The sequence below is a fragment of the Cololabis saira genome, chromosome 3 (genome assembly GCF_033807715.1).
Source record: "Cololabis saira isolate AMF1-May2022 chromosome 3, fColSai1.1, whole genome shotgun sequence".
In the NCBI taxonomy this organism is placed as follows: Eukaryota; Metazoa; Chordata; class Actinopteri; order Beloniformes; family Belonidae; genus Cololabis; species Cololabis saira.
The window spans coordinates 440,014-462,760 of NC_084589.1; the positions used below are offsets into that span (position 1 = coordinate 440,014).

The 22,747-nt window shown below is 43.0% G+C and overlaps 1 protein-coding gene across 1 annotated transcript in view; it reads left to right on the forward strand.

Moving 5' to 3' along the window:
* LOC133424366 (Golgi-associated kinase 1A-like) overlaps nucleotides 1-22,747 on the forward strand; it is a 74,275-nt gene that overhangs the window by 26,402 nt on the left and 25,126 nt on the right. The gene's annotated exons all lie outside the window — the stretch shown is intronic.

Consider the following 22,747-nt stretch of genomic DNA (forward strand, 5'->3'; position numbering starts at 1 on the left):
TTCCTATTTCATTCACATGGAAATAACTCATTATCCATCGTATCACTTGTCAATCAATCTTTATAAGTATAGAACTGTCACATGACCAGAACTGACCAGGGTGCTTCACTATTAGAATCAAATAAATGAGATATCTACAGTTTTCTACCAACAGATGTTTTCAGCACAAGAGCACTTTGGTGCAGCAGGGATGCCAACGTGTCAGTTAAGTCTACATAAATACATTTTAATTTGGACACGTAGAACCTTTGCGGCGATTATGCCTGGAATTCACTCTGCTCATTCAACCCTTTAAAACAAACAGCTAAATAGTTGCACTGATTTGGTTCACAATTTCCTCTGATGTGTAATCTTCCCTTATTCGCCAAGCATGCATCATGTGATTATCACCTAAGATAACACACATTAACACACCTAAATGGTAGACAGCACCAGCAAACGCTGCGGACTTGCTCCTTAATATCAGCAGTGACTGTGTGCAGTCTGCATTTAAGAAATGCTAGCGTCTCCATGCGCAGCAGCAGAGCCGCGATAAGAGCAATCTGCAGTAAGAGATATTTACAGCACAGTTTTAAGCTTTGTTTTACTCGTGTTTTTACTCATGTGCACGGGTAGCTGTGTGGCGTTGGTTTGCAGTGGTGTGATTCTTTCCTGACGAGAGTAGAAACGCCAGTGTGGATGCATATCGTTTTTATTCTGGGGCGAGTTTTTATTCCGAGTTTGCTCGAGTGTGGACATAAATGGTGTTTTCATGTGGTGGACTGGCCTGACAGGGAAAAGAAAGACCGCACCAAAGACACACTGAAGAGTAGCCAATATACGTACCTGATAACACTGAATGCTCAAGTTATCCCTTACTCTCATATTATCATTGAATGTGATAGAAAGTGAATAGTTATGGGCATGCCAACATAATGGCAGGCCCATATTGCGACAGCCTTTCACTAGCATAAAAAAAAGGAAACACACTATAGTTTACACTAACTATAGGCTTTACTAAACAGAAAGGTTTTAAGTTTAGTTTTAAAGGTGGAGGTGGTGTCAGCCTCCTTAACCCAGATTGGAAGTTGGTTCCATAGTAGTGGTGCCTGATAGCACAAACGCCCGCCCTCCAAATCGACATTTAGATACTCTAGGAACTACGAGTAAACCTGCACTCCGAGAGCGGAGAGCTCTGACAGGAACATAAGGTCGTGCAAATTTTGCAGAGCTTAGCTGTTTTGGGTTTTATACGCAAGTAATAACATGTTGAATTGGATTCTGAATTTTACGGGTAGTCAATGGAGCGACGCTAACACTGGAGAGACGTGGTCTCTCCTGCTGATTCCTGTCAGCACTCGCGCTGCTGCATTCTGGATCAGCTGGAGCCTATTCAGAGAATTGCTAATCTTTGAGATATAAGAGCTCAACCTTTCTATGGCTTTGCTCAACACCAGATCACTGGTAAATAAAACATTTTCATTGAATTATTTTTTTCTTTTCGTGGGAGATGTTAATTGACATCACTAAGACTAAATTATATAATCCAGTAGGTTCATGGCTGTGCATTTAAAAACCCTGAACCTACACCAGTTGACCAAATGCACTGCCTTCACTCAAAAAACTAAGGGTCTTACCAAGAAATGTTCTTATTTCTAACCTAAAAATGCCATTACACCTGATAACACACGTCACTTAAAAGGTTAGCTGTTTTTCCCACGAGTTTCAATTGAACTTTCATTTGTGTCAAGCACATTTTAAGTTCTAGTTAAGTTTTAAGTTAAAGTCTTGATAAGATTTTGAGTTTTGGCAGTGTTCAAAATAAAATGAAAGACCTGCTGTATTGGAGCACATTAGGCACTAGCGCTACTTGATGTTTTATCCATCAACGACTACAGACTTTACTTTTTCTCCATTATGTTTGCGGTTGTTTATTGCCCTCCAAAATATAATAGGCTACAGACTGTATCTGTGACTGTGCCACTGTAAAAATACGATAATTTTTAGAATTTCAGGTGATTTCAATATTTATGTCTGCTGTAGATCAAGACCACTGGTCATTGACTTCGTAAACTTTATTGAATCCTTTAATATTGTTCAAAGTGTTAAAGATCCGACTCATGATAAAGGGCACATTTAATTGTTTTTATCGTATAATTTATCTTTGATTTTTGCTGTTTCAGTTCCTTGTTTGAGGGCAAAAATCTGCGCTTCTGCACGCTGTCGGCACATAATAAACACTCATTCTGCATCTCAGTTTTCAGCCATTTATGACTCTATAGATGACTATATGACTCTATAGATTCTGGTGATGTAAGCTTTGTAGGTTAGTAATCACGCTACTAGTGTTGAAGACCTTCTACATCATTTCAATTCTATGTGTGCGGACATCCTTGATTTTATTGCTCCTTTTAGATCAAAACGCACAAAAGCATGTTCAGAACCATGGCGTAACAACTCCAAAAAAGCTCCATGTTTCTAAAGAAGCTCCTTGTGAAGGTCTGTCTACCAGAGGGCTGTTAAGGCTGCTAAAATTGAATATTTTTCCAGTCTTGTTTCCTGTTATATCCGTAAGCCCTGAGTTATTTTTAACATTTTTAACTCCCTTGTAAATCCTTGTGATAACGCTCCAGTTATACCGCCAATCGCCCTATGTGAGAGTTCTTATATTTTTTGTTGAAAAAATATCTGCCCTTAGGTCACCTGCCTTCTCGCCTGCAGGCCCAGCTCTGATCTCACAGCTCCTCCTTTACATGCTGTTTTTGATCAGTTTGAACCTGTATCCCTCCCCTCACTGCATATAGTTCAGCATCTGCGACCCACAAACTCCCTCAGACAGCATCCCTTCTCCTATTTATAAAGAGGTATTCAGTACGGTGGGCCCTGCTGTACTTTTATTTATTAATTCCTGTCTTAGTCCTGGATGTGTCCCAGCTGTCATGGTTAGGTTGTCTTAGGACCCAAGTGCAGGAGACAGAGGGAGGCTGGAGGCAGTAGTTCTCAAAAACAAGGGGTTTATTCCAAAAAGGCAAAACAAGGCGCTGCAAAGCAGGATGAACAAAAAACCAGGATCAAGAAAAAGGTACGAGGAGACATGGAGGAAGACACAGTACGGACCGACAGAGCACAAAGGAATGACAAGACAAGATATACTGAGGGGATAACGAGACATGACGAGACACAGGTGCAGACACAATCAGGGCAGATGGGACACAGGTGGGGCAAGACAGAAACTGAAGGCAAACTGGAGGCTGGGGGAATGTCAACCTTGACAGAACCCCCCCCTCAAGGGACAGATCCCAGATGTCCCATTCGGCCTACCACCCAGGGCGGGCGGAGGGGGCCTGGAGGAGGGCCCAGGCCAACACACGGCCAACGTTCCGGGGGCCATCCTGGGGACTGTGCAGACCTGCGAGACAGCTCCGGGGGTCGCCCACGAAGCCGGGCAGACCGGCGAGAACGCTCGGGGGGACGTCCACGAGGCCGACCAGACCGGCGAGAACGCTCCGGGGGCCGCCCACGAGGCCTAGGCCTGGGTCTTGACGTGGGTCTCGGCGTGGGGCTTGGCGCGGGTCTCGGCGTGGGGCTTGGCAGTCTTGGCGTGGGGCTCAGCGTGGGGCTTGGCGGTCTTGGCGTGGGGCTCGGCGTGGGTCTTGGCGTGGGGCTTGGCGGTCTTGGCGTGGGGCTTGGCGGTCTTGGCGTGGGGCTTGGCGGTCTCGGCGTGGGGCTTGGCGGTCTCGGCGTGGGGCTTGGCGGTCTTGGCGGGGGGCGTGACAGGGATTCCTGGCGGGACTCGGGAACCTGACGGGACTCGGGAACCTGACGGGACTCGGGAACCTGACGGGGCTGCGGGACCGCCCCAGGAACAGAGGGCTGCGGGACCGCCTCAGGAACAGAGGGCTGCGGGACCGCCTCAGGAACAGAGGGCTGCGGGACCGCCTCAGGAACAGAGGGCTGCGGGACCGCCTCAGGAACAGAGGGCTGCGGGACCGTCTCAGGAACAGAGGGCTGCGGGGCCGCCTCAGGAACAGAGGGCTGCGGGGCCGCCTCAGGAACAGAGGGCTGCGGGGCCGCCTCAGGAACAGAGGGCTGCGGGGCCGCCTCAGGAACAGAGGGCTGCGGGGCCGCCTCAGGAACAGGACACGGCTCAGGAACGGGACACGGCTCAGGAACGGGACATGGCTCAGGAACGGGACATGGCTCAGGAACGGGACATGGCTGCGGGGGTGCCCGGGTCCGAGGCGCTGGCTGCGGGGGAGCCCGGGTCCGAGGCGCCGGCTGCGGGGGTACCCGGGTCCTGGGCGCCGGCTGCGGGGGTACCCGGGTCCGTGGCGCTGGCCCCCCCTCGAGGGGCGCTGGCCCCCCCTCGAGGGGCGCCGGCCCCCCCTCAAGGGACAGATCCCAGATGTCCCCAGAGTCCACATCCAGGGCGGGCTGGGGGGGGACACGGGTCCTCGGAGCTGGCTGGGGGGGGACACGAGTCCTCGGAGCCGGCTGGGGGGGGACACGAGTCCTCGGAGCCGGCTGGGGGGACACACGAGTCCTCGGAGCCGGCTGAGGGGGGTCCGAAACCATCACCGGAGGAGGGGCTGATGCGTCCGGGACCACCACAGGAACGTGGGGAGGTGCATCCGAGACCACCGCAGGAACATGGGGAGGTGCGTCTGGGACCACCACAGGAACAGGGACAGGTGCAGGAGCTGGAGCCGGAACAGGCTGGGGCTGGCGCTGGCGCTGACGCCGTCGCCGTTGCATCTGCAGGCTCCTGGGTCCACCCAGAGCCAGGCGTGTTCCCCAAAAGGGGTCCCAACACTCACGCACGTTTTTAGCCGCTTCACGGCAAAGGAAGTCCCACATGGTGAGGTACTCTCCCGCTGGGTCCACCTGGTCGGTCCGTTCTGTCATGGTTTGGTCTTTCTTAGGACCCAAGTGCAGGAGACAGAGGGAGGCTGGAGGCAGTAGTTCTCAAAAACAAGGGGTTTATTCCAAAAAGGCAAAACAAGGCGCTGCAAAGCAGGATGAACAAAAAACCAGGATCAAGAAAAAGGTACGAGGAGACATGGAGGAAGACACAGTACGGACCGACAGAGCACAAAGGAATGACAAGACAAGATATACTGAGGGGATAACGAGACATGACGAGACACAGGTGCAGACACAATCAGGGCAGATGGGACACAGGGGGGGCAAGACAGAAACTGAAGGCAAACTGGAGGCTGGGGGAATGTCAACCTTGACACCAGCTGCTCCCAAACATACTGTTGTGGAGCCTCTTGTCAAATAGAAACATTGGATCCCTCTGTGCTATCTAACTTCAGGCCTATCTCTAAACTACCCTTTTTGTCTAAAGTTTTATAAAAAAAGTGGTTTTTATTCAGATCCAATTATTCCTAGTGGTCAATGACATCTATGAAAAGTTCCAGTCTGGCTTTAAGCATAGCACAGAGACAGCACTGCTGAGAGTTTTTAATGCCATAATGGTAACTATTGACTCAGAGTTTTATTGTGCAGTTAGGTGAATTCACCTCATTTTCAGCCCCTCTCACCTCTGGGGTCCCTCAAGGCTCCATCCTTGGACCAGTTATTTTACAGTTATATTACGTTTTTGATTGACAAAACCTGTTCAAAATAACTCCTACGTTTCTCACAGTCGTACTGGAGGCCATCGCAGCACCATATAATCCCTTCCCAAGATGCTTTGGACCAAGAATAATATTCTCTAATTCTGATGATTTTACTGTTAAAGAAGCTCATAAAGTCTTCACTGCTGAGAGCTGCAGGAATGCACGGCTCAACAGAGTTGTGACTCTTTGTCAGCCTGGCTACAGTGCTGAACAGAAAACGTGGGTTACTTTTGTTATCCTCTATCAACGATGAATAATAAGCTGTTCTGGCTTTGCAAATGGCTTTTTTATATTCTATTAGAATATCTTTCAATTCACGATAAGAGTCTACAGACTTACAAGAGTGCCACTTCCTTTCCATTTCACGCACCTTTGTTTTAAAATGTGGATATCTGAATTATACCAGGGAGTTAAACTCCTATGGTTGGAAACCTTCCTTCCCAAAGGACCAAGTGCATCTAAAGTTGAGTGCAGCTGAGTGTTTTTTCACATTTAAGATTAGATCATTGTTCCCATACGATGCCACAAAACGGTCCACCAGTTCTCTGTACTCAGTCTCTTGTCCATCACTGATAGTAATCTACAGTAATCTGAGTATTTCTGCAGATGGCAGGACGGACTTGTACTGGAAGTCTGAGGTTTACAGCACAAAGGGGAATGATGGGAGTACAGTCCCCTGTGCTGCTCACCACCTGGTCAGATACAACATTCAGTCCAACAAAAAGTGGTCTTTTTGTCATAAGAACACAAGTACAAACAAGTATGTGAAGGATCCTTGTGTTCGTTTGTCTGGTGCACCATAAGAAAACTAGTGCAATAGAATCAAAGTTAATACAAGCTTTTATTATATCATGCTCATGCACAATGTTTTCCGGCCGAAGGTACACTTCTCTCAAACCACATAGGCAGGAGAGAAATGCACACGGTGGTCATCGATCCGGTCCTATTTATACTAAAAAGGGAGGTGTTCTTTGTACGTGAACCCCATCTGCCAAACATATCAGAACTTCAGTGTCCCTGTTCATTGTTTCCTCCTTAGGATGTCAACCCAGATAACGGATAAGACCCATCAGTGTTAACATATCTGTTTCATTGTCTTCACTTAACGAAGAGTAAATATCAGAACTATCTTAACAGCCTAGTCATACAAACTGCAACTAGAGAAAACAGCTGAACTAAAGCTGAACTCCTGAATAGGAGATAACAAATAGAGAAAACCCACCAGTGTAGAATCTTGTAGAAAAACCCTTCAAACTCTTAAACAATTTCATGAAATCCTAACATATGCATGTCGAGACACAGCTCAGGTCCTGTCACCACCATGCGTGGACTTCCAAGACAGTGCTGATCTCAGGCGTTAGCTCAGTGAGAGAAAGTCATTAGAACCAAAGAAGAAAACCACCAAACCGTATGAAAAATAAATCTAATGAATGTATGAGCCAACCACTTAGGGTCCACCTTAGAAGGTCAATACATCAATTGATAGAAAACACTAAATAAACCAACGTTATAGCTTTAGTGAATGTATGCATTTTGGAAGTGTGCACACGTTGTGCACCTGTTCACATGGCTATTGTGTGGCTCCAGTGTTGTGCATGAACGAGTTCAAATGAACACGTTCATTTCTGTGAGAACGTTGAATTGAACGCAACATATTTGCAAATAAAGAATTTGAACGTGAACTTGTTAATTCTGCAGATCATGAACTGGAATTTGAACTGTTAAGATTATGGGAGTTTCAGCTACACTGTTTAGGTCCAACTATTATGGAATACATTTCACCATCGGGCGCCCCACATTTAAAACTCTCCACGAGACGACGACTTCACACTACATTACCCACAATGCAGTGCACACTAGCATAGCAACGGGCACCAGCTCCATGGCAACGGTGGCCCGAGCCCGGTGCATCTTTACACGACCAGTGAAGAGAGAGACGTCAGAATTTCAAACGTCATGTGGAGTTAAAGCATCCGTCCAGTGTGAGAAAACATCTGCAAGTCCTTGACAATCAAACAAAGTGATCAGGAAAGACCAAGAAGACCCAACAGCCCCAAACGACGCCAGTCCCAATTACTGCTGCTCCTTCAGGGGAAGGATTTACCTGCAACAGGGAGACAAACTGATAATGGACTACATTGTTGGAGATTTACAGCCTCTGAGAGAAGTTGAAATGCCACTAGGACAATACATGATAGTATACAGCAGGGTCTCCAAGCCTGGTTTTGCATGTTTTAGATGTTTCCTTGCATCATGACAACTGATTCTAATTAATAGTCCTCATTAACTTGTTATCAAGGTCCGCACAACTCTGTTGATGGCGCAGCTCCTTGTATCACGGTGTGCTGAAGCAGGGCAGCATCTAAAACATGCAGGACAGTAGATAGACTGTAGGTAGGTAGACAGTAGGGGCGGCAGTAGCTCAGGTGGTAGAGCGGGTCGTCCAATGATCGGAAGGTCAGCGGTTCAAATCCCGCTCTGTCCCATTTGCTGTCGTAGTGTCCTTGGGCAAGTCACCTTACCCACCTTGCTCCGTATGAATGTTTGGTGGTGGTCGGAGGGGCCGTTTGGCGCGATATGGCAGCCGCGCTTCCGTCAGTCTGCCCCAGGGCTACCACCACCGGTGAGGATGTGTATGAATGAATAATGATCTCTGTAAAGCTCTGGGTGCCTTGAAGGGCGCTATATAAATCCAAGTCATTATTATAAGTAGATCTCAAGGACCAGAGTTGAAGACCACTGGTATACAGTGAACAGTTATAGGATAGGGGGGCGTTTCATTCGTACTTCCCCCCTAAAAATATTGAAATTAACTGAATTTGAACTAGTTCAAAGTGAAAATGGTGAACATGAACTGTTCATTTTTAAACTATGTGAACTGAACTTTAAACTAGTTCATGAGAAGTTTGAACTTGCACAACACTGTGTGGCTCATACTAGTTTTCCCAGTACCATGAAGCTGTACTTCAAACAATATTTACATACATTAATACTGTATTGTAAAGTTACCTTTAAAAGAATCTGTAATATGTATTTGATTGTGCTTCTGTCTGTTGTGCGGAGCTGGCTGAAGTGGTGTAACGAAAGATCAGTAAATGTAAATGAGCTTAAGGCAGGTGGCGGCACTGATGAGAACTGTGCCTTGTCTTCATCAATATATCTTTTTCAGTTACGTCTCATTTTAAACACAGAGTCAGTGCTTCATTTCGACTCACTCATCATTATCTGCACTAAAAGCCTAATGGAAATGCTTAGTTGCCATAAAATGATGTTGTGACATGTACATTAATACATAACAAAATCTGCTCAGAAATGCCCTAAAGTACAGATTTAATGTGAGCAGAGTCGGTTGCCAGAAAAGCATCTGCAGCACGCTAGATTAGTTGTGAGGCTGTTAATGCAAAGTGGAGTCAGGACGCTGCTGGCCCGGCTTCAAAGACCGGGCTGTGGTATCATCCAACATCACCGCCGGCACATTTGGACCCATTCTTTACACTTGCTTCTATTCTAGCCTCATTTTCAAAAAAAGACCTCCTGAAATTACACAAGAGATGCTATTCAATTTTTATTTATTTTTATTTTTTCCCCAAAGGAGTACAGTAAGTAGTTACCAATGCCTAAGGATAAAGACATCAACAGTCATTTTAGAGAAACAGTTGATGCTGCACATCAGTTTAGGACCAAACTAAGACAAAACAAAATTTGGAAATTACGAGAATAAAGTCAGAATAATATGAGAATAAAGTCGTAAAATTACAAGAACAAAGTCATAATGTTGCGAGAATAAAGTGGTAATTTATGAGAACTCTAACAGGAAGAGCACATACGTCTTTTGTGAAGAGGAGCTGTCTGGTATAGTATAGTACAGTATAGTATAGTATAGTATAGTATAGTATAGTATAGTATAGTGTAGTATAGTATAGTATAGTATAGTATAATATACTATAGTATAGTATAGTATAGTATAGTATAGTATAGTATAATATAATATACTATAGTATAGTATAGTATAATATAATATACTATAGTATAGTATAGTATAGTATAGTATAGTATAGTATAATATACTATAGTATAGTATAGTATAGTATAGTATATTATAGTATAGTATAATATACTATTGTATAGTATATTATAGTATAGTATAATATACTATAGTATAGTATAGTATAGTATAGTATAGTATAATATAGTATAGTATAGTATAGTATAGTATAGTATAATATACTATAGTATAGTATAGTATAGTATAATATACTATTGTATAGTATAGTATAGTATAGTATAGTATAGTATAGTATAATATACTATAGTATAGTATAGTATAGTATAGTATAATATACTATAGTATAGTATAGTATAGTATAGTATAGTATAGTATAGTATAGTATAGTATAGTATAGTATAGTAGTGGTCAGGGCTAGCGGTGGTTCCATCTGCTTCCATTCAAAGAGGTTTTGTTGTTTCTCAGGAAACAATGAGGATGATCATAAAGATTTTCTTCTTCCACAAAAGACACAATTTCTTCCAAGTCTGTGTGGTTCCTTCTTCCAAATAGACGCAGTCGTTTGCACAATCGTTTTAAAGTCCTTATACTGATAATAATTCAAAGCTGATGTGCCAGAAGATTAAGTATTTCCTTATTTGTGAAGCCGATACCAAAATATAACTTCACAAGATGCTCAATATTCCTCATTTTAACACAGAGAGAAGATGCTCTTCCTGTTAGAGTTCTCATGATATTACCACTTTATTCTCATAATATTACCATTTTATTCTCATGATATTACCACTTTATTTTCATGATATTACCACTTTATTCTCATAATATTACCACTTTATTTTCATAATATTACCACTTTATTCTCATGATATTACCACTTTATTTTCATAATATTACCACTTTATTCTCATGATATTACCACTTTATTTTCATAATATTACCACTTTATTCTCATGATATTACCACTTTATTCTCATGATATTACCACTTTATTGTTGTAATATTACGACTTTATTCTCGCAACATTATGACGTTATTCTCGTAATATTACGATTTAATCTCATAATATTACGACTTTATTGTCCTAATATTACGACTTTATTCTCCTAATGTTACTACTTTATTGTCGTAATATTATGACTTTATTCTCGCAACATTATGACTTTATTCTCGTAATATTACGACTTTATTCTCGTAATATTACGACTTTATTCTCGTAAAATTACGACTTTATTCTCATAATATTACGACTTTATTGTCGTAATATTACGACTTTATTCTCATAAAATTACGATTTATTCTCATAATATTACAACTTTATTGTCGTAATTTCCAAATGTATTCTTAGTTTGGCCCTAATACTCCGTCGTAGTTCTGGGAGGGTTATAAAATGCCTTGCTAAAAATTAGAAGACCATTGTTCTACAGTCCAAAAGATTATTGATAAGTAGGAAGTCGAGACAGTTGCTAATCTTTCCAGGAGTGGACGTCCCAGCAAGTTAACCTCACGGTCAAACTATACGACGCTAAACGTAGTTGCAAAAGAAACCAAGTAGCGTGTTAGATGTTACAATTGACAACAACATAATTTAGAAAGGAGGGGTTGATGGAAGAAAACCACAGCGCACGAGTTCTGGGACGCTATCCTTTAGAGTGAGACTACAATGGGGATATTTGGCTGAAATGAACAATGCTGTGTTTGGAGCTGGAGGCTCTGGAAGCAGCTGGAGGCTGCAGCATGTGCTCTGCAATTACAGCTTGGCTCATGCAGTGGAGCCTTTATTCTAACAAACCAGCAAGTCCAAGATTCTCCCGCTCAGGAGAGAAAATGCTGTAGTGTTCTGTTCTTCTCCGCCTATAAAATATAATGTAGATACAGTGATTCATGTGTGAAGAATATACAGAGGAGGGTTATTTTAAAATCATCCTGTAGGCATTATACTATTATAAACCTACGCCAAAACTTCCAGACTCAGAGACAGTTTTCTTCCCCCAAGCTGTTGCTCTGATGAACTCTCATCACTCATAGGGTCTCAGAGTAATGAATCACTGTGAAATAATAATAATAATAATTAAAGCTGCAAGCAGCAGTGAACGGGCCCTCGCGCGTGCAATTTTCACCCATAAAGATCAAGGACTCAAAACCATGTCCGATGACACCACCCATGACTCTCTATGTCAAACCATCCAAAAGTTATGGCAGAAAGTAGGAGCTATCAGATATCGACCAATCAGAAGAAGGGGCGGGGCTAATTTGCACCAATTATGTTCAAGGACTCAAAACCGAGTCAGATGACACCACCCACGACTCTCTATGTCAAACCATCCAAAAGTTATGGCAGGAAGTAGGAACTATCAAATATGGACCAACCAGATGAAGGGGGGGCGCGCTTTTTGGCATCTATGGTCGCCACGATAACGCTTTGGAATGAGAAAAGTAATGGATCGGGACGCACATTTTGATGTATAACACACCTGCACGTTACGGTTCGGGCTAATAAGCGGCTGAAAAAATGGCATAAATTGCGCCAAAATTACACGATAAATTCAAAATGGCCGACTTCCTGTTCGGTTTCGGCCATGGCGCCAAGGGACTTTTCTTTAAGTTGCGATATGATACAGGTGTGTACCGATTTTCGTGCATGTACGTCAAACCATATTGTGGGGCTTGAGGCACAAAGTTTTCTAGGGGGCGCTGTTGAGCCATTAGGCCACGCCCATTAATGCAAACATGAAATATACATTTTTTTTGCCAGGCCTGGCTTGCGTGCAAAATTTGGTGACTTTTGGGGCTCGATTAGTGGGGCAAAAAGGCCCTAATTTTGTCGGAAAAATAAAAACGAGAAGAAAAAAAAAACGAAAAAAAAAATTCCTAGGGCCTTCGCACTGTAAGTGCTCGGGCCCTAATAATAATTATAATAACCTCAATCATATGCTGTAATAATGCACATTCAATAACCATGTCTACCTCATACTGCTGCACCTTTCACTGTTTAAAATTGTATTTATATTAATAAGAGCTATTTGCCTATTTGCCTATTTACTCTACAGTGAGCAAAAATAACAGTCAAATTCCATGTCTTGTTTGACCTGACTTGACCAAATGAACATGATTCTGATTCTGATTCTGATAAGTATATGTATATATTGTTGCATAGTGTCCTTTACAAGCGTCTGTACTGCAGCACAGTGTGATGCTGAATGCGTTCTGTATCTTCTTACATCAGTCTGCTTTTGTGGCATTTCTTTCATCTTTCTTCCATCACATGCTCTTCTAGCGTTTGTGTGGAAGAAGAAAGGGGGTCTGTCTGGTTTCATCCAGGTCCTCTCCACTGAGACATTTAAGGGACACAGATGCGTCCCATCTGTTCCTCAGGATATGCTCATCGTCCATGTTGGTTTGTCTTTTTTTGACCCATCTGTTAATTTCTTCTGCTCTCTTTGCTTTACATTGATAATTAATGCAAAATCACTGAAAAGGTGTAATACTGTTTCTTATTTATTGCTGGAAACGGGAATTGAAAATGAACCACAACTGATTCTCCAAACAAAGCGTCTCACTCTTTTCTGCCTTTTTATCAATACAATAAAAAAGGATAATTCTCATCTTAATTGATTTACTACGGAAGAGTATCAGGGCCAAGCAGGAGAAAAATAAAAAGAATATTTTAGAGGAGGAAGATTTTTTTTTCATTATGCACTTCGAGAAAAAAGTCGAAATGTCGAGAAAAAAGTCGAAATGTCGAGATTAATGTTGATTTCGACTTTGTTCTTGAAATTGCATTTCAACATTAATCTCGACATTTTGACTTTTTTCTCAACATTTCAACTTTTTTCTCGAAGTGCACAATAAAAAAAATCTTCCCCTCTCAAATATTTTTTCTCCTGCATGGCCCTAATACTCTTCCGTAATTTACAGATCGAGGTGATTTACCTAATATTTGTAACAAAAGGTGAACAAAGCAGCAACAGCTCTGGCACATTTGTACGGAAGAGTATTAGGGCAATTCGTGCACGAAATGTTGAGAAAAAAGTCGAACTGTCGAGATTAATGTTGAAATACAATTTCAAGAATGAAGTCGAAATTTCGTGAAGTCGAAATTTTGAGAAAAAAATTTGACATTTCCAGAATAAAGTTGAAATACGTTTCGACTTTTTTCTCGAAATTGCATTTCAACATTATTTCTGACATTTCGACTTTTTTCTCAACATTTTGACCTTTTTCTCGAAGTGCATAATAAAAAAAAAAATCTTCCTCCTCTAAAATATTATTTTTATTTTTCTCCTGCCTGGCCCTAACACTCCCGTACATTTGGTACAGTGGAGCAGTGATGAACTTTTTTCCGGCTCGTTGCATCGGTGCTCCCTGGCGTCCTCCCTCTCTGGGGATTGGCTGGCTGCAGCTCCTGTGGCATGTTTGGGCCCAGCGCTGCATTCCAGCCCTGCAGCCCTCGGCTGGGATGGTAGGAAGACAGAGGGATATGGAGATGAAAGGAGGGAGGAAGACGAGCAGCTCTCACGCGCCCCCCCGGACAGACACCTGGCCTGCTGGAGCAGATGGGGTTATTGGGGCAGGTCGTGTGTGAGTGGTTGTCTGGGGCCTCGCTGCTTCCCCATGGGGGGCTGGAATCTGGATGGACTGAATTACATTTGAATATTAGTGACCACGTTTACATGCAGTCAAAATTGGGGTTATGGTCAATATTCCGGTTACTGAAACATTGGGAATAATCTGTTTACATGCGTGAGCAAACAGGGTTATCCCTGTTTACATGGTGATTAATCATTTGGGATATCTGGATCAAACCTGTATCCAAATCCAAAACAACAACAATAACAGCAGCACGGTGGATAATGAACATCCAGTAGAAGTGGTTTTGTTTCTCGGCCCTGTAGTTCTCCTTTTCCAGTGTCTTCCAGCGGAGCTTGATCTGGTCTGGACGTACATGGTCTACAAATCCTGCTTTGCACAACTTTTCTCACCTTTTTGTTAATCTTCTATCCCGGTACTTTCTACCGTCTACAAATGCAGAAATGTTCATATCCTTCATTACATTTATGAAGTGATTAGTCTCCTCCTGGTCTTGTGTTTCTCCATGTTTATAAGAACTTCCTGGACTCAAAAGACCAGGATTCCTTGTGAACAGAACATGCAGAAAACAAATTCCTGTTCCTTTTGATGGAAATATTCGGATTAGAAAAGGAGTAACCCTGGGGTAATTTTTGGGTTTTTAAAAACCGGATTACGAGTAGATCAGACTTGTTCCCGGTGCATGTTGGACTCCGGCAGGGCTGCCCTTTGTCACCGGTCCTGTTCATAATTTTTATGGACAGGATTTCTAGGCGCAGCCAGGGGCCGGAGGAGATCCGGTTTGGGAACCTCAGGATTTCATCTCTGCTTTTTGCGGATGACGTTGTCCTGTTGGCTTCACCTCCAAAACCGAGGCCATGGTTCTCCACCGGGAAAGGGTGGCATGCCTTCTCCGGGTGGGTGGAGAAGTCCTGCCTCAGGTGGAGGAGTTCAAGTATCTCAGGGTCTTGTTCACGAGTGAGGGAACAATGGAACGTGAGATTGACAGTGCAGCGTCCACAGTTATGTGGTCGATGTACCGGACCGTCGTGGTAAAGAGGGAGCTGAGCCGAAAGGCGAAGCTCTTTATTTACCAGTCAAAGTTCGGTCACCCGGGAGGAGCTCGGAGTCGAGCCGCTGCTCCTCCACATTGAGAGGAGTCAGCTGAGGTGGCTTGGGTATCTGTACCGGATCCTCCTGGATCCTCCCTAGGGAGGTGTTCCAGGTATGTCCCTCCTCCCTAGGGAGGTGTTCAAGGCATGTCCTTCCTCCCTAGGGAGGTGTTCCAGGCATGTCCATCCTCCCTAGGGAGGTGTTCCAGGCATGTCCCACCGGGAGGAGACCCCGAGAAGGGGTCCAGGACACGCTGGAGAGACTATGTCTCTCGGCTGGCCTGGGAACGCCTCGGACTCCCCTGGAAGAGATGGAGGAAGAGATGGAGGAAGAGCTGGAGGAAGAGCTGAAGGAAGAGCTGGAGGAAGAGCTGGAGGAAGTGTCTGGGGTGAAGGAAGTCTGGGCATCTCTGTTGAGACTGCTGCCCCCGCGACCCGGGAACGGATAAGCGGTGGATGGATGGATGGATGGATGGATGGATGGATGGATGGATGGATGGATGGATGGATGGATGGATGGATGGATTATGAGCAAATCCCGGTTATTAAAAGGGGTTATTGGTGTTTACATGGCCGTGCAAAACCGGGTTATTGCTAATATTCCTGTTACAAAAGGGTTATTGATGCATGGAAATGTAGTCAGTGTTCTTAGTTGGTCTGAACTTGTTTTCTCAATGTTTTATTGAAAAACGATGATGCTTTTGTGTATTCAAACATTATAAATGCATTTTGCATATGGTGTTTGCCAGCAGTACAGTTCAAAGTGGGCCAAACGCCGCTGACACGGCTGCTGTTAGTTTATTCTAGTTTATTTGATTTGCTGCCGGCTTTTTCTCCTTCCTTCATCTTTACGAGAAAAGCGATGTGATTCCCGAGCCAGGAATTTATTCAGGTGTTTGTGTGAATGCAAAGTCAATAATGTAAAGTGTTCAGGTGCCTCCAGGTGACTAATGTGCAGCAGAAACACTGGGGCCACGTGGGCGTATGCGCCGCTGCCGGCCCGGGAGACGTCCTGTTCTCCTCCTGGAGATTAGAGGAAACCAGATCTGCTCAATACTGCAGTTGTCTGCAATTTTAGTATTTAAAAGAAAAGAGAAAAAGACCTTGCTGTGTTTAAAGAGCTCCCAGGACGCAGTGAAACGTCTGTACCGATACATACAGTACTGGAGTTGAGGGGGGATGAGAGGGGATGAGGGGGGATGGCATCCCCCCTGTAAAACTGCCATCCCCCCTTTCCATCCCTTATGTCATTTCATCAATGAATGTGGTTTTACTGCTATTTCAACATTTAGAGTCATCACCAGAAAAATAACACCAGAAAAATAACTTATTTGACCATTTTCACCTGTTTCAAGTAAATTTTCAATTGAAATACTGCAAGTAAAAAAAAAAAAAAAAAAAAAAAAAAAAAAAAAAAATACTGTAAGTATTATTACTTATTACAAGCAAAAAAATCTTGTTCCACTGGCAGATTTTTCTACTTATTTTAAGTGAAAATCTACTTGAAACAGGTGAAAATTGTTGTTTTTTCCAGTGATGAGTCTTGTTTTAAGTGAAATGAGATTTCTTTACTAAAATTTTAACTAGAAATAAGACAAATATTCTTGTTAGGATTGTGAGTTTTTGCAGTGATCCTTTTTACTTATCCTGTGAAGGACAGAGTCATATTGATAAGTTCAGAAAAGTGTTTTTTATTGTTGTGTTTTGATGTATTTGATGTAAGCCCAGTGGATATTTAAAGCTTACAGAAGGCTGCATTTAACTGCTGCTATGTCATTCCTGCAGTATTTCTGCAGATGTTTTGGTCACTGCTATTATTTGTAATATATTATATTATTTGTAATCAACACAAATTATCTGTCCCCATATGATAAAATCCACCATCCCCCCTGATTTTCTTTTACAACTCGAGTACTGGATACATACACATTTTATGGCATTTCAAATGAATAGATTTTTCATTCATCTTGTGTACGTGATTGGTGTTTTCCCCTCCAGCGTTCAACTTTACCTTTCATGATGGTGGCTAGACGTGAATATGCCCCCGAGCAACATTAATGTTGGACTCAAGACGTTTTAGCTTAGTTGTCTTTGGATTTTGGAAGGAGAATGAAATGAACGTCTTACTGAGGACACAAGCCCATGAATCAGATGAGGGTTCTTATGCGGCGCTGAAGGCTCCGGGTGTCGGAGCTCTGGATCTGTGTACGAGGGGCAGGTGGGTCTTATCGAGTCGCCATAGGGGAAAAAAAGTGCCTGTAGTTGCACTTTTTCTATTACGGGCGGGGGGGGAAGACAAGACGTGCACTTACATGAAACGGAGGAGAAAAGAAGCAGTGAAGCAAATCTGCTGACTCAGCTGTCTGTCATAAATATGAAATGTATGTTCTGAGACTCATCGGTGCACCACTCCTCTGTTTGCTTCACGCATGTCTGTTTCAGCATATTTAAACAGTTATCACACAGTCAGAACACACAGTAATATTGAATAAATGCCAGATATTGAAAGTTGTCTTGGGAAAAGGATGAGCAGGAACACTTTCTTTACTTTGCACATTTGATAATTCTACAGCCATAAAATCAAAATAAATCCTAAATAAACATAATCGACACAACACACAGAAACACACAGAAACAAACTAGCCACACTCGCTTACGATGCTCCATAGTTGTTGTTTTTCCCGGGGTACGGAAGAGGAAACTCCTTCCGCGTTCATTTCTGATCAATGAGAGAACAGTTGGTTCATGGCATTTGTTATCAGCTTTGAACCGCTACAGACGGTTGCCTTGTGAACACAAACGCCACAAACGAAAAACGAAACAACTGTATCCATTTATCCCCTGAATCGGAACAAAACAAATGGGCCACAGGTCTGAAAGCATCCTTAGACCACGTTTCCACATAGCCAGGTATTTACAAAAACTGATATTTCCCCTCTACGTTTTGAAAAGTACCATCATTTCCAGGAACCTGCATAAATATCTGTTAAGGTGCTATGAGCAGCCAAACCTACAGGGGGCAGTGTAACGAGAAGATAAAGTCATGGTAGCCAATCAGAATCCTGGAAAAAAACATCAACAAATGACACGAGTAACTTCCAGTTACTTCCAAGATGAACGAGAGTCTTTCGTTTGGAGTGACAGAGAAGTGGAGTTACTTTTAAGTGTGACTTTAGAATATAAAAAAGGTACAATACAAGAAAATATTGACGGTGGCCAAACACATTGTAAACACAGGTCGCACTCATGACGCTGCACTGCAAAAACTCAAAATAAGACAAACATTCTTGTTAAGATTTTGAGTTTTTGCAGTGTGGTGACGTTTCTGTCACATACTGTGACGTTCTGAAGACTAAATGTCCGTTTCTCTCTGTTTACAAGCAAACGTGAAGACGGAGTTTTTGCAAATCTCCACTTTGGCCGGAGTTTTCAGAAATGATGGTTTTTGGTGACTTTGAGCTTCGTTTTCGTGTAAACGAACGGCCAAAACGCATGAAAACACCACCGTTTTTGCTCCTGGGAAACGGGGCCTTAATTGTCCTCAGTAGGGATGGAATCAGCAGAATCGAAAATGGAATTGGAATCTAAAAGTCTTATCAGTTCCCATCCCTACCCTTCAGTCGTCCTCAGGTGTCCCTGTTGTTTCCCTCGTGTGTCTGTGGGGCGGTGGGAGTAGCTGCGTCTCAGTAACAGCTCGGGTACATAGGGAAGTGATGTATGAAAAAGCTTCATCAGTCAGCGGAGGCAGCAGCTACGCTGATGGATGCTCTGAGATCTCACTGCTGCAGGTTGGAGCTTTAATCACTCGCAGACTGGATGCGTATCAAATGTTCAGTAACGTAGCGTCTGTAGCACCGATTAATACAGCATCACTGGGTGTTTTTACTGTGGATAGGCCTGTATTTGAGTTTAAACCAGGCGCGTAGCCAGTAATGGGCCTGGGTGTCACCGGCCCACCCACATTACTCACTGGCCCTCCCAGCCAACTTTGATCAAAATACATGTTTCACAACATATTCTAAAAAATGATATGAGAAAAGGTATAAATATAAACGTGATTAGTTGTTGACTTGTGTTCAGCCGTTATTTTTTTTTCTTCTGATTAAAACGGAACTTTTGAAACAAGTTGCAGGAGCCTCAGGACAAATTGATTGCTCTGCCAGATTGAGATCAATTGACAGATTGAGCTGCCTTTAGCCAGCAAGCTAGCCGGTGTTGCAGTAGACTTTATCACCACAACAACGGCTAAACGGAGTTCATTGATTAGTTATTTAAAAAAAAAAAACTTGAAGAAGACACGCCACTGCCAGGGCCTCGGACTGAGTCCACCAGCCCACTTCTTCACACTCAGCCCCAGAGGAGAGGTAGGTAGCCTAGCGCTCTCTCCCGGTCAACCTGCGTTATCCCTCCATTTATCCACAATTGATGAACCACCTTCACAGCCAAGTTTGGGTGTATTTCCAAGCACAGTCAAGAATGGAAAATTAAAATGCTTCTCATCAAAGAAGTATGGACAGTTTTCTTGGTTGGAATAGAGGGAATGTGCATGACGTCACAAATGCGACTTCACAGCGAGTTACGCCCACTGAGTGTCAGAAAGACTGAGGGTCAGAAAGACTGAGGGTCAGAAAGACTGAGTGGCAGCATAAACTTTCAGTTTGAGCAACTGGAAAACATCTAAAATGGGAAAGAGCTGTTGTGCGATCGACTGTACTCATAGATTTAGCAAGAAATCAGAGTTATCGTTTTACAGACTGCTGAAAAATAAGCTTAAGAGAGACAAATGGATCGCTGCAATTCTCAGAAACAACTGGATTCCAGGCACCGAAACGTGGATTTGTGGTTCCCGTTTTGTATCAGGTAATGTTGGATTTTTGGGTAGCTAACGTTAAACGGTCAAATCATAAAGTTCGGTGTCCTCATCACTTTAATTTCTACAACAAATCCTGCCTTGAAGTCGGACCAAGCGTCAAGACTTTTGTAAGCCTTCAAGCTTTGCTTCGTGTATTTCCCCGGCGTAGAAATTAAGTACATATAAATATCAGGAAACTGGATTCATGGCCAAATATTAATGTCCATGGACCACTGGTTCTTGGTAACTGTACCAAATATTAATGTCCATGGACCACTGGTTCTTGGTAACTGTACCAAATATTAATGTCCATGGACCACTGGTTCTTGGTAACTGTACCAAATATTAATGTCCATGGACCACTGGTTCTTGGTAACTGTACCAAATATTAATGTCCATGGACCACTGGTTCTTGGGGTAACTGTACGGGTCACTGTCAAGTCCAACTGACGCTAATTTAAGCTGATAATCAGCTGTTATCCCGTCTTCTCCACTAGTTGCAGCTGTTTTTGCCACTCAGTGTGAGTAAGGGGGGCTGGTTCAATGGGGAAGTGACGTCAATGTAGACCCTCTATACAGTTTAAACAAGGACGCAATTTTCTGTAAAATGTGCAGACATTTCCCCAGCGGAGCTGACGGCCTTTAATCTGTCTGTTTGTCAGTTTTTATAAGTCCCCTTTTTCTGGGACAATATGACCCACCCATTTTTGTCCTGGCCCACCCAAAAAAATATTTCTGCCTACGCCACTGGGTTAAAGCATATCTCTCCCCCCAGGCTCGTTGACCGTTGACATACCGGCTGTTCTCAGCGCCGGCGGCCGGCTCCCTCCAGTCCGGGCCAGAATAATGGGCTCCTTTCACCAAACGTCCTGAGTCTCAGGACTTCTCAAGGCCTTGAAACATTCCTATAGCTAAATGGATGAACAGAGAGGATGATTGAGAGACTTTGAAAAAGCTTTTTGAGAAGGCTTTACTCGCAGGTGCCTCTGTGCGGTTGTTCATGCTGAACCCGGGTTATCAAGGCAAGGCAAGTTTATTTTTATAGCACAATTCATCACAAGGTAATTCAAAGTGCTTTACATCAACAGTAAGAGCGGCAAGACACAATAAAACAGTAGATAACAAATAAAATGAAATGAAATGATAGAATTGCGTTTCTATACGGTCAAAACGTACAAAGACCGGGTCAAATACAGTATTACAAAAGTAATCTGTAACAATTCGTACGGTGAATTAAACCAATTTGACAATTCTATGCCACACACTGCAAAAACTCAAAATCTTAACAAGAATATTTGTCTTATTTCTAGTTAAAATTTCTCATTTTTAGTCAAACAAATCTCATTACACTGACACAGTGGTAATGACACAAGAGTCATTACCAGAAAAATAACTTGTTATTTGACCATTTTCACCAGTTTCAAGTAAATTTTCACTTGAAATAAGTAGAAAAATCTGCCAGTGCAACAAGATTTTGTCGCTTGTAATGAGAAGATAAATCTTGTTCCACTGGCAGATTTTTCTACTTATTTCAAGTGAAAATCTACTTGAAACAGGTGGAAATTGTTGTTTTTTCCAGTGATGAGTCTTGTTTTAAGTGTAATGAGATTTTTTGACTAAAAATGAGACATTTTAACTAGAAATAAGACAAATATTCTTGGTAAGATTTTGAGTTTTTGCAGTGCAATGCCTGTTTCCAGGTCTTATCTCACACAACTGACGAGAATTACGTTTCTATACGGTCAAAACGTACAAAGACCGGGTCAAATACAGTATTACAAAAGTAATCTGTGCCGTTTTGTAAATCCAACCAATTTGACAATTCTACGTCACAATGCCTGCATTTAGGGTTTATCCATAACTTTGCGCGGTTTTCAAAAATCATCAGTATTTAATTTAATAGTACGCTTAAATAACAAATAAATGAAATAAAATGATAAGAAAAGAGGTAAAATAATAAAAAGCACAGGTTGTTAAGAAAGAAGGGCAGTAGAGTACAGCAGGTAAGTATTTAATTTAAGAGTACGCTTCAGTAAACGGTAATCTTTTTAGGCCTGATTTATTCGTTATTGGGCTCTAGGTGATCCGTGGCTTTTCTGCAACCGTTAATATTTCCACTGCTAGGCCACCCTGTCTGCAGAAAAGCTGCGAGCAGATTTCCCTGTAGCTTTTCTCTGGCTTCCGCAGCCCAGAATGAGGACAGATGAGCCGTGTTGAGGCCCTGATGTTGTTCCGTGTGAAATGGGATTTTCCCCTCCTGCTATGCACCGCTTGCTGAAAGCAGCACTGAATGATGGCCACGCCACAATCATATTGGTCTCAGCTGGATAGTCCCGTTGAGCTGCCGGCTCCTGGAAGAAGCCTGACACGAGCATTAGACTCCGCTGCTCACAAGTGTGTTCAGATGGATTCGGCTCTGACTGCTTTAATCAAAATATTAGACGGCTCCCTTCATTCTTGAAAATAAAGACCTCACATCATTGTTATGATTTCACAGGACAAAAAGCTCTGCCAGTCTGGTCTCCAGCAGGAGGGTCCCCCTTATGATCCAGGTCCTGGTCCAGGTTTCTTCCCCCCTTATGATCCAGGTCCTGGTCCAGGTTTCTTC